Source organism: Rhinolophus sinicus, chromosome 17, assembly GCF_057876585.1.
Source record: "Rhinolophus sinicus isolate RSI-liver-muscle chromosome 17, RSI-T2T, whole genome shotgun sequence".
Classification (NCBI taxonomy): Eukaryota; Metazoa; Chordata; class Mammalia; order Chiroptera; family Rhinolophidae; genus Rhinolophus; species Rhinolophus sinicus.
Window position 1 is genome coordinate 145,767,750 of NC_142517.1, and position 7,907 is coordinate 145,775,656.

Consider the following 7,907-nt stretch of genomic DNA (forward strand, 5'->3'; position numbering starts at 1 on the left):
AGCTGTGTTTGTTTTGGGAGGAGGAGGAGAAGTTTATAGGAATTCTTTGTGCTTTCTTCTCGAGTTTTCTGTAAACCTAAAACTACTCTGAAAATAAAGTCTATTAAAAAAAAAAAAAGGTGGTATTCCTTGTGCTCTCCAATACACAGAGAGACACCTGCAGGGTCTCTTCTTTTCAAAGGGCTTTGAATCCCTTCGGGAGAGAAACTACATGCATGAATATCTATATATTTTTGAAGGTTACAAAAGCTTTGTGTTAGAAATATCCTTTGTTCATTCCTCTCAGCCTTCTCAACAGTTTCCTTTTCTTCAGTCTAAAATATCTCTAATCTTGGTCTTAGCTTAAGGGTAAATTTTAAAGGGGATGTGAAATTCAATTTCATCAAATATGAGACTGGGAGAAGAATAAAAAAAAGCACTGAAATTATTTTTTAGTATTTAGCCTATAGGCATTTTAACACTCATAAATCATAAATAACTGCAGTTAAACATCCAATTTTGCAGGGTGCAAATCTCATAGGAAGACTGCAGTTTTTTTTGTTTTGTTTTGTTTTGTTTTGTTTTAATTTCTCCCTCTGCGACACTTTTGGTTGGGTTCTTTGATATCCAAACTTCTTACTGATGCAGTAACTATAGTTATGTAGAAAGAGGGCCTAATTTTAAAATTTATATGAATGAAAATATAAGGAATTGAATATTTTATACAGGTTGATATAAAAGTTTTATCTGTACTAGGGACATTATTGGCAGTAGAAAATAATTAATACTATAATGTTTAAGCCTGTCTGCATCCTCATTTCTGATGTAGTAGTCAGTCTTTTTCACTTTTCATTTGAACCAGCAGGTACACCAAAATTCTCTAGCTGTACAATCCATATAAGGTGACGGGTAGCAATAGTCAACAGTGAGAAGAATGAAACTTTCCCGCAGAACATTGCACGCACAAAGCAGCCAAACATACTGGTTATACTGATCAATAACCAATATAGTTGTATGAATGTGTGTGTGTGAGATGCATAAGGGCCTTATAAGCAACATCTGAAAAAACTGACACTATTAATAAGCAAAGGCCAGACCCTCAGAAATGGTTTTAACTAAGCAATTTCATCGATTGACAAATATTGGCTAATGTTTATTTATTTGAATTTGTTTTGTAATTTTTGCAAGGACATAATCCCTGTTCAAAGGAATTATCCCTCAGTAGAGGTTGGGCAGACTATAACTGATGGGCCAAATCTGGCCCTCGTGTGTTTTCTGTGTAGCTCACGGCCTTTCTTGTACTGCCCACAAACTAAGGGTAGTTTTTACGTTTTGAAAGGTTAAAAAAATGCAACTGAGACCCTTTCATGGCCCAGAAAGTCTAAGGTATTATCTATCCCTTTAACAGGTAAAGTTTGCCAGCCTCTGCTTTAGAAGACAGAAACTTGGAGGTTTAATCCTTGTTTCCTATAATTAGATTAATTGGATTATATCTTATCTCTGCTTCTTCCACAAAAACAAAACAAAACAATAAAAAAAAAAAACGACTGGGATAATTAACTTGAAACTTTAGTGAAGGACCTTTAGTGCATTCCTATTACTTATATTATTAATAAAGTCTTCGAATTGGTTCAATAATTAGTCCTCTTTTCAGCCCAAGTCCCGAGCAAAACATTAAATAAGAAAAAAGGGTGGTAGATGAAGCCGAGCGTCAGCTTCCTCACTGCTAGTGGCTACCTTTAGGGGTGTAGCATTGTGTGAGGGTCAGCTGGGCTCTCTCTGCCTCTAACCAGTGTGAGTTCAGAGCAGGGCTCTCTGTGTGAAGAGCACAAGATTGTAAATATTCCCTGGAAGGCAGCTTCTCGAAGGAGGGAGGGAAGAAATGGGCAGAGCTGCACTGAGCATTCTTTGTTCTTACATTTTCTGACCACACAGGTCATTCTTCCTCCAAACAGGAGGGATGAGAAAATGGGTAATGAGAAACCAGGGATCAAATGCTATGAGTGCTTGGTTTAAACTGAAGAAAACTCCAGCGTAAGGAAGGCGTACTTCTCCCTGAAATATTAATCTTCAGATCCTGAATGTGGCCTGCAAGGCATGGCATTCTTCCCGCCACCTCTCCTGACCGTTCACCTCTCCAATTTCACCTTCATTATTCTCCTTTATTTCAGGTTATGACTATGTTACATGTGATTTGCTAGGGCTGGTCTCTTCACCTTGACTCTTATAATATCCCCAGTTAGTGATGTTCTTCTTTTGTAATCTGTATCCCTCCTTTTCACAAAATCCCAGTTCAAAATTGATGTATTTCAGGGATTCTTTGCTGTTTAATCTGCACAATGGTTTGCTCTGTCCTCTGTCACTATTGTGCATTCTTCCATTTCCTAAATTTTCATCTTAATATGGCAGTAGGTTTTAGTAATGAGATCTGTGGATTAAGGCTTAGTGGTTTTATAGCCACCATTTATGAGTACTTCTGATATGCTAGGCACGATGCTGAGTGGCTTTTATACATTCTCTCATTGAATCTTCACAGTAGTCCTGATGAAGTAGGTCATACGTAGGTTTTGAAATACAATGTGCTGTGCAAAATGAGGACTGTTATTTAATTAATTCATGGATCAGTTTCCTAAGATGTCTATATATAGTTTTTTTCTTTCCCTCAGTAAACTTCTCAAGGTTCTCAAGGAAAGGGATATTGACTCCTCATTGTGATTTCCATTCTTTTTAGCACATTGTTCTGAAGAAAAATAGATGTTCAATATATTTTTATCTCTAGTATGATGCAATAAATAGTGAAAGGAATAAAAATTAGTTTAATATGTTCTACAAGCCAACTGGGAGTTAATGATATAGCAGAGGAAAGGAATAAATCTTAAAAATAAAAATCAGTGAAAGCTGTATAAGTTTTTCTTCTTCTTTAGCTTGTAAATGTGCAAAATGTTGAACATATGCAAATATAGGAAGCATAAGAAAATAATCCCTTGTAATCTGCTATTAAGTTTCAACTATTATCAACTCATGGTCAATTTTGTTTCATCTGTACCCCACCCACCCCACATTACTTTGAAGAAAATTCCAGATATATCAGTTTATCTGTGAATATTTCAGTATGTCTTTGTGACAGATGAGGGCTCATTTAAAAAACAAAGACAATTGTGTTATTGTCTAATAACATAACAATTCTTTAATATTATCAAATGCCCAGTTTATGATCAGATTTCTCCAGTTGCCCCCAATTTATTTTAAGCTTAGTTTGAATCAGGATCTGAAGAAGGTTGGTACAGTGTAATTGGGTGACATATTGTTTAAATCTTTTAATTCATAGGTTACTTCTTTTTATTTTCTCCTTGCAATTTATTTATTTATTTTTATAAAAGGTGGGTCATATGACTTTGGTGTATTCTCATAGTACAGACTTTGCTGATTTCATCCCACAGTCATTTACCATTTTTCTTTGTTTTCTGTATTCCTTGCAAGTTGATAGTTATATCTACAAGCTTGATCAGATTCAGGATTAACAATGTTATCAAGAATGTTTAAGGGGTTTTATGTACTTCTATTAGGAATTTTTGTCTCTTTACTGATGTTAGCAGCCATTGACAATCAGTGTCTAAACTCACTAACTCATTAGGGATTATAAAATGGTGGTATTCTAATTTACCATTCCTTCTTTATTTGCTGGCATGCTTCTGTAAAGAGAAATAGCACTGCATTAACTACAAGGCTACTCTGAAATACATTTCTCTCGTGTGAGGGAAGTAGTTAATGTATTCTTTGACTTACTATTTTACAAAATAATGAATCACTGTATTAATATTCTTTGAAAATGACCAATAAGATTGTTTTTGTGCTCGCTTTGGCAACACATATGCAAAATTGGAACAATACAGAGAAGATTAGCATGGCCCCTGCACAAAGATGACACGCAGATTCATGAAGTACTCCACATTTAAAAAAAATAATTTTTTTTTGAGAATCATAATGAACTTGTGAATTTAAATATATTCGTATTGTAATTTGTTACAGTATTATTCTTGATGCTCAAATTTTTCTATCTTTGGTCAATGGGAAGTTCTTTAAGTTGGTTCCTGAGTCCTTTTAGGAATTTTGATAATTTTCTTGCTGTCTAGTATGACAAGATTTTCCAGGCTAATCTTGAATGTTTTCTTACCAGGACCTGGAGTCAGTCTTCTCTCTAAAGAACCCTGGTTTATTTTGGAGGAAAATAATATTGAGACCACAGTCTGAGTGATAGGGTATTACCGAAAGTAAGACCTAGCTGGGCAATCAGCTCTAATGCATCTTTTGGAGCAAAAATTAGTACAAGACCCAGTCTTATTTTAATATAAGACAGGGTATAATATAATATAATATAATATAATATAATATAATATAATGTAATACCGGATATAATATAATATAATATAATATAATGTAATGTAATGTAATGTAATATAATATTATATAATACCAGATATAATATAATATAATGTAATGTAATGTAATGTAATATAATATCATATAATGTAATACCGGGTAAAATATAATATATATAATACCGGGTCTTATATAAATTTTTGCTCCAAAAGACGCATAGAGCTGATTGTCTGGCTAGGTCTTATTTTCGGGGAAACATGGTAATTACTACAGGGGTGATTGTTGGTTATTGCGTGTAGGCTTATTCAGAGAGTCAAACTGGGAAATTTATTGTTTTGAAAGATAAAAAAAAAATCAAAAACTCCAAAAACTGAGTATGTACTGGTACTTCAAATTCAAACACAGGAGTAGAGTTTTTACCTCATTGGACTTAATCTATATCTCTCTTTTCTCACACCCAAAACCTAATTCTGTAAAACACTAGCATACTCATTTTCTTTCCAATTCACAGACATCAGTCTTACAATAATATCAACACTACCACCTATACTATGATTACTAGAAATGGTTTAAGGTTTTTTATGGTTCTTTATGGCCTTAAAGCAAATATTTCTTGGAACGTACAACTAAATAATTTCTTTCTGTATAGTTATACCATCAACTCAACAGTTAAGTTCATTTGTTTCAAATTTTAAAGAATTGTTTGTTATAAAATTTGCTTAGTTTTATAATTATACGAGGTCTGACAATTAAGTTTGCGAACTTGTCGCAATGATGTTGTTAACCTTTTTGATGTCAGAGGGATTATTCATTATGAATTTGTATCAACTGGACAAACAATTAACCAAGGTTATTATTTGGAAGTGCTGAAATAGCTGCATGAAAAAGTTAGATGATCTGAACTTTTCGCCAACAATTCTTGGCTCTTGCATCACGACAACACACCAACTCACACAGCTTGTCTTGTGAGGGAGTTTTTAGCCAGTAAACAAATAACTGTATTGGAAAACCCTCCCTACTCACCTGATCTGGTCCCCAATGACTTCTTTCTTTACCTGAAGATAAAGGAAATATTGAAAGGAAGACATTTTGATGGCGTTCAGGACATCAAGTGTCATATGATGACAACTCTGATGGCCATTCCAGAAAAAGAGTTCCAAAATTGCTTTGAAGGGTGGACTAGGCGCTGGCGTCCGTTCATAGCTACCCAAGGGGAGTACTTCGAAGGTGACTGTGGTGATTTAAAAAAGTGATATTTTTACTGGAATTTCGTTCTATTTAGAAATTAGGAAAAACTTTCACCTTTGTGATGTTGGGTCTTCCTGTCCAAGAATGGTGTATGTATTTTCATTTGTTCAAGTCTGCTTTTATATTTTTGAAATGTTCTGTAGTTTTCTTCATAGTAAAATTGGTTGCATGATTTTTCTGAATCTATGGAGTTGATATATGATTTTTCTCCTTAGCTCTATTAATATAATGGATTATATTAATAGACTCTCTAGAATCTTAGAATATTAGTCATTATGCATTATTTTTATATGCTGTCATAATTTTGGATAACATATATGTTTAATATTTTTGCACTGATAACTGTAGTGCGACTGGTCTGTAATGTCCTTTTTTGGTGCAATCTTCATGTTTTTGGATCAATGTTAAACTCACTATCTGTGGGTTAGGCCCTTAAAGTTGGAAGAGATTTGGAAAGAATATTTTTTTAACTCGTTCATTTTACATATGATAAAAATGAGCTTCTGGTAGGTAGACAGTGATTGATTTGAAATTCTATTGCTTGTAAGTGACCAAGTTGGGTATGGATTACTGATCTTCTGAATCATTTCAGTTTTTTTCTTTTCTTTTTTTTTTTTTTTTTTTTTTTACTTTTTATCCATCCTCAATTATTTTAGTGGGTTTTGTTCAATTTATTTAAGCAAAAAACAAAAACAGTTCACTCATTCTTTGCACTCCCCATGTTCAATCTCTAGCAACCACCAATCTGTTCTCTGTATCTATGAGGTGTGTGTAGATAGATAGATAGATAGATAGATAGATAGATAGATAGATAGATATCTGTCTACACATACACACACGCATGCACATACACACATTGTATTTCACATGTAAAAGAGATTATACAGTATTTGTCTTTCTTTGTCTTATTTTACTTAACATAATACCCTCAAGGTCCATCCAATGGCAAGATTTCATACTTTTTTATGACTAAATATTCATGTGTGTGTTTGTGTGTGTGTGTGTGTGTATGTGTGTGTGTGTGTGTATGTGTATACACATACCGCAATTTCTTTATCCATTCATCCATCGATGGACATTTAGGTAGTTTCTATATGTTGGCTATTGTAATAGTGCTGCAGTGAACATGGAGGGTGTCTATATCTTTTGGTATTAGTGTTTTCTTCAGATTAATATCTAGAAGTGAAATTGCTGGATCACCTGGTAGTTCTATTTTAATTTTTTTTTAGAAACTTTCATACTGTTTTCTATAGTGACTGTATCAATTTACATTTCCACCAACAATGCACAAGGGTTCCCTTTTCTTTACATCCTCACCAATACTTATTTCTAGTCTTTTTGATAATAGCCATTCTAACAGGAGTGAGATACACCATTGTGGTTTTGATTTGCATTTCCCTGGTGATAAATGATGTAAAACATCTTCATTTACCTTATGGCAATCTGTATTTTTTCTTTGGAAAAATGTCTTTTCAGATTTTCTGTCCATATTTTAATCAGATTGGATTATTATTATTATTGTTATTTTTGCTATTGAGTTGTATCAGTTCTTTATATAGGTATTTTATATATTAGTCCCTTATCAGATATATGATTTACAGATATTTTCTCCCATTCAGTAGGATGCCTTTTCATTCTGTTGATGGTTTCCCTTTCTGTGCAGGTTTTTAGTTTGATGTTGTCCCATTTGTTTATTTTTGCTTTTGTTGACTTAGCTTTTGGTGTCAATTCAAAAAAATATTGCCAAGACCTATGTCAAGGAGCTTACAGCCTATGTTTTCTTCTAGGAGTTTTATAGGTTCATGTCTTACATTCAATTCTTCAAACCACTTTGACTTCGATTTTGTGTATTGTGTAAGATAAGGGTCCAGTTTCATTCTTTTGCATGTAGCTTTCCAGTTTTCTCAATCCCATTGGTTATTCTTGGCTCCTTGTCATAAATTAAATGACCACATATGCATGGGTTTATTTCTGGGCTTTCTATATTGTTCTGTTACTCTACTGTGTTTCCCAGAAAATAAGACCTAGCCGGACAATCAACTCTAATGTGTCTTTTGGAGCAAAAATTAATATATTATATTTTATTATATTATATTAAAGACCTGGTCTTATATTATAGTAAAATAAGACTTGGTCTTATATTAACTTTTGCTCCAAAAGGTGTATTAGAGCTGATTGTCCGGCTAGGTCTCATTTTCGGGGAAATATGGTAGGCGTCTGTTTTCATTCCAATGCCATATGGTGTTAATTACTATAGCTTTGTAATATAGTTTGAAACCAGGGACCATAATGCCTCCAGC

General features: G+C 33.6%; 1 non-coding gene across 1 annotated transcript; it reads left to right on the top strand.

Moving 5' to 3' along the window:
- The first annotated feature begins 3,829 nt into the window (after window positions 1-3,829).
- LOC141568181 (U6 spliceosomal RNA) lies at window positions 3,830-3,935 on the top strand. Its single transcript, XR_012491225.2, has one exon. It is a non-coding gene; the product is annotated as a U6 spliceosomal RNA (small nuclear RNA).
- Window positions 3,936-7,907: the final 3,972 nt, after the last annotated feature.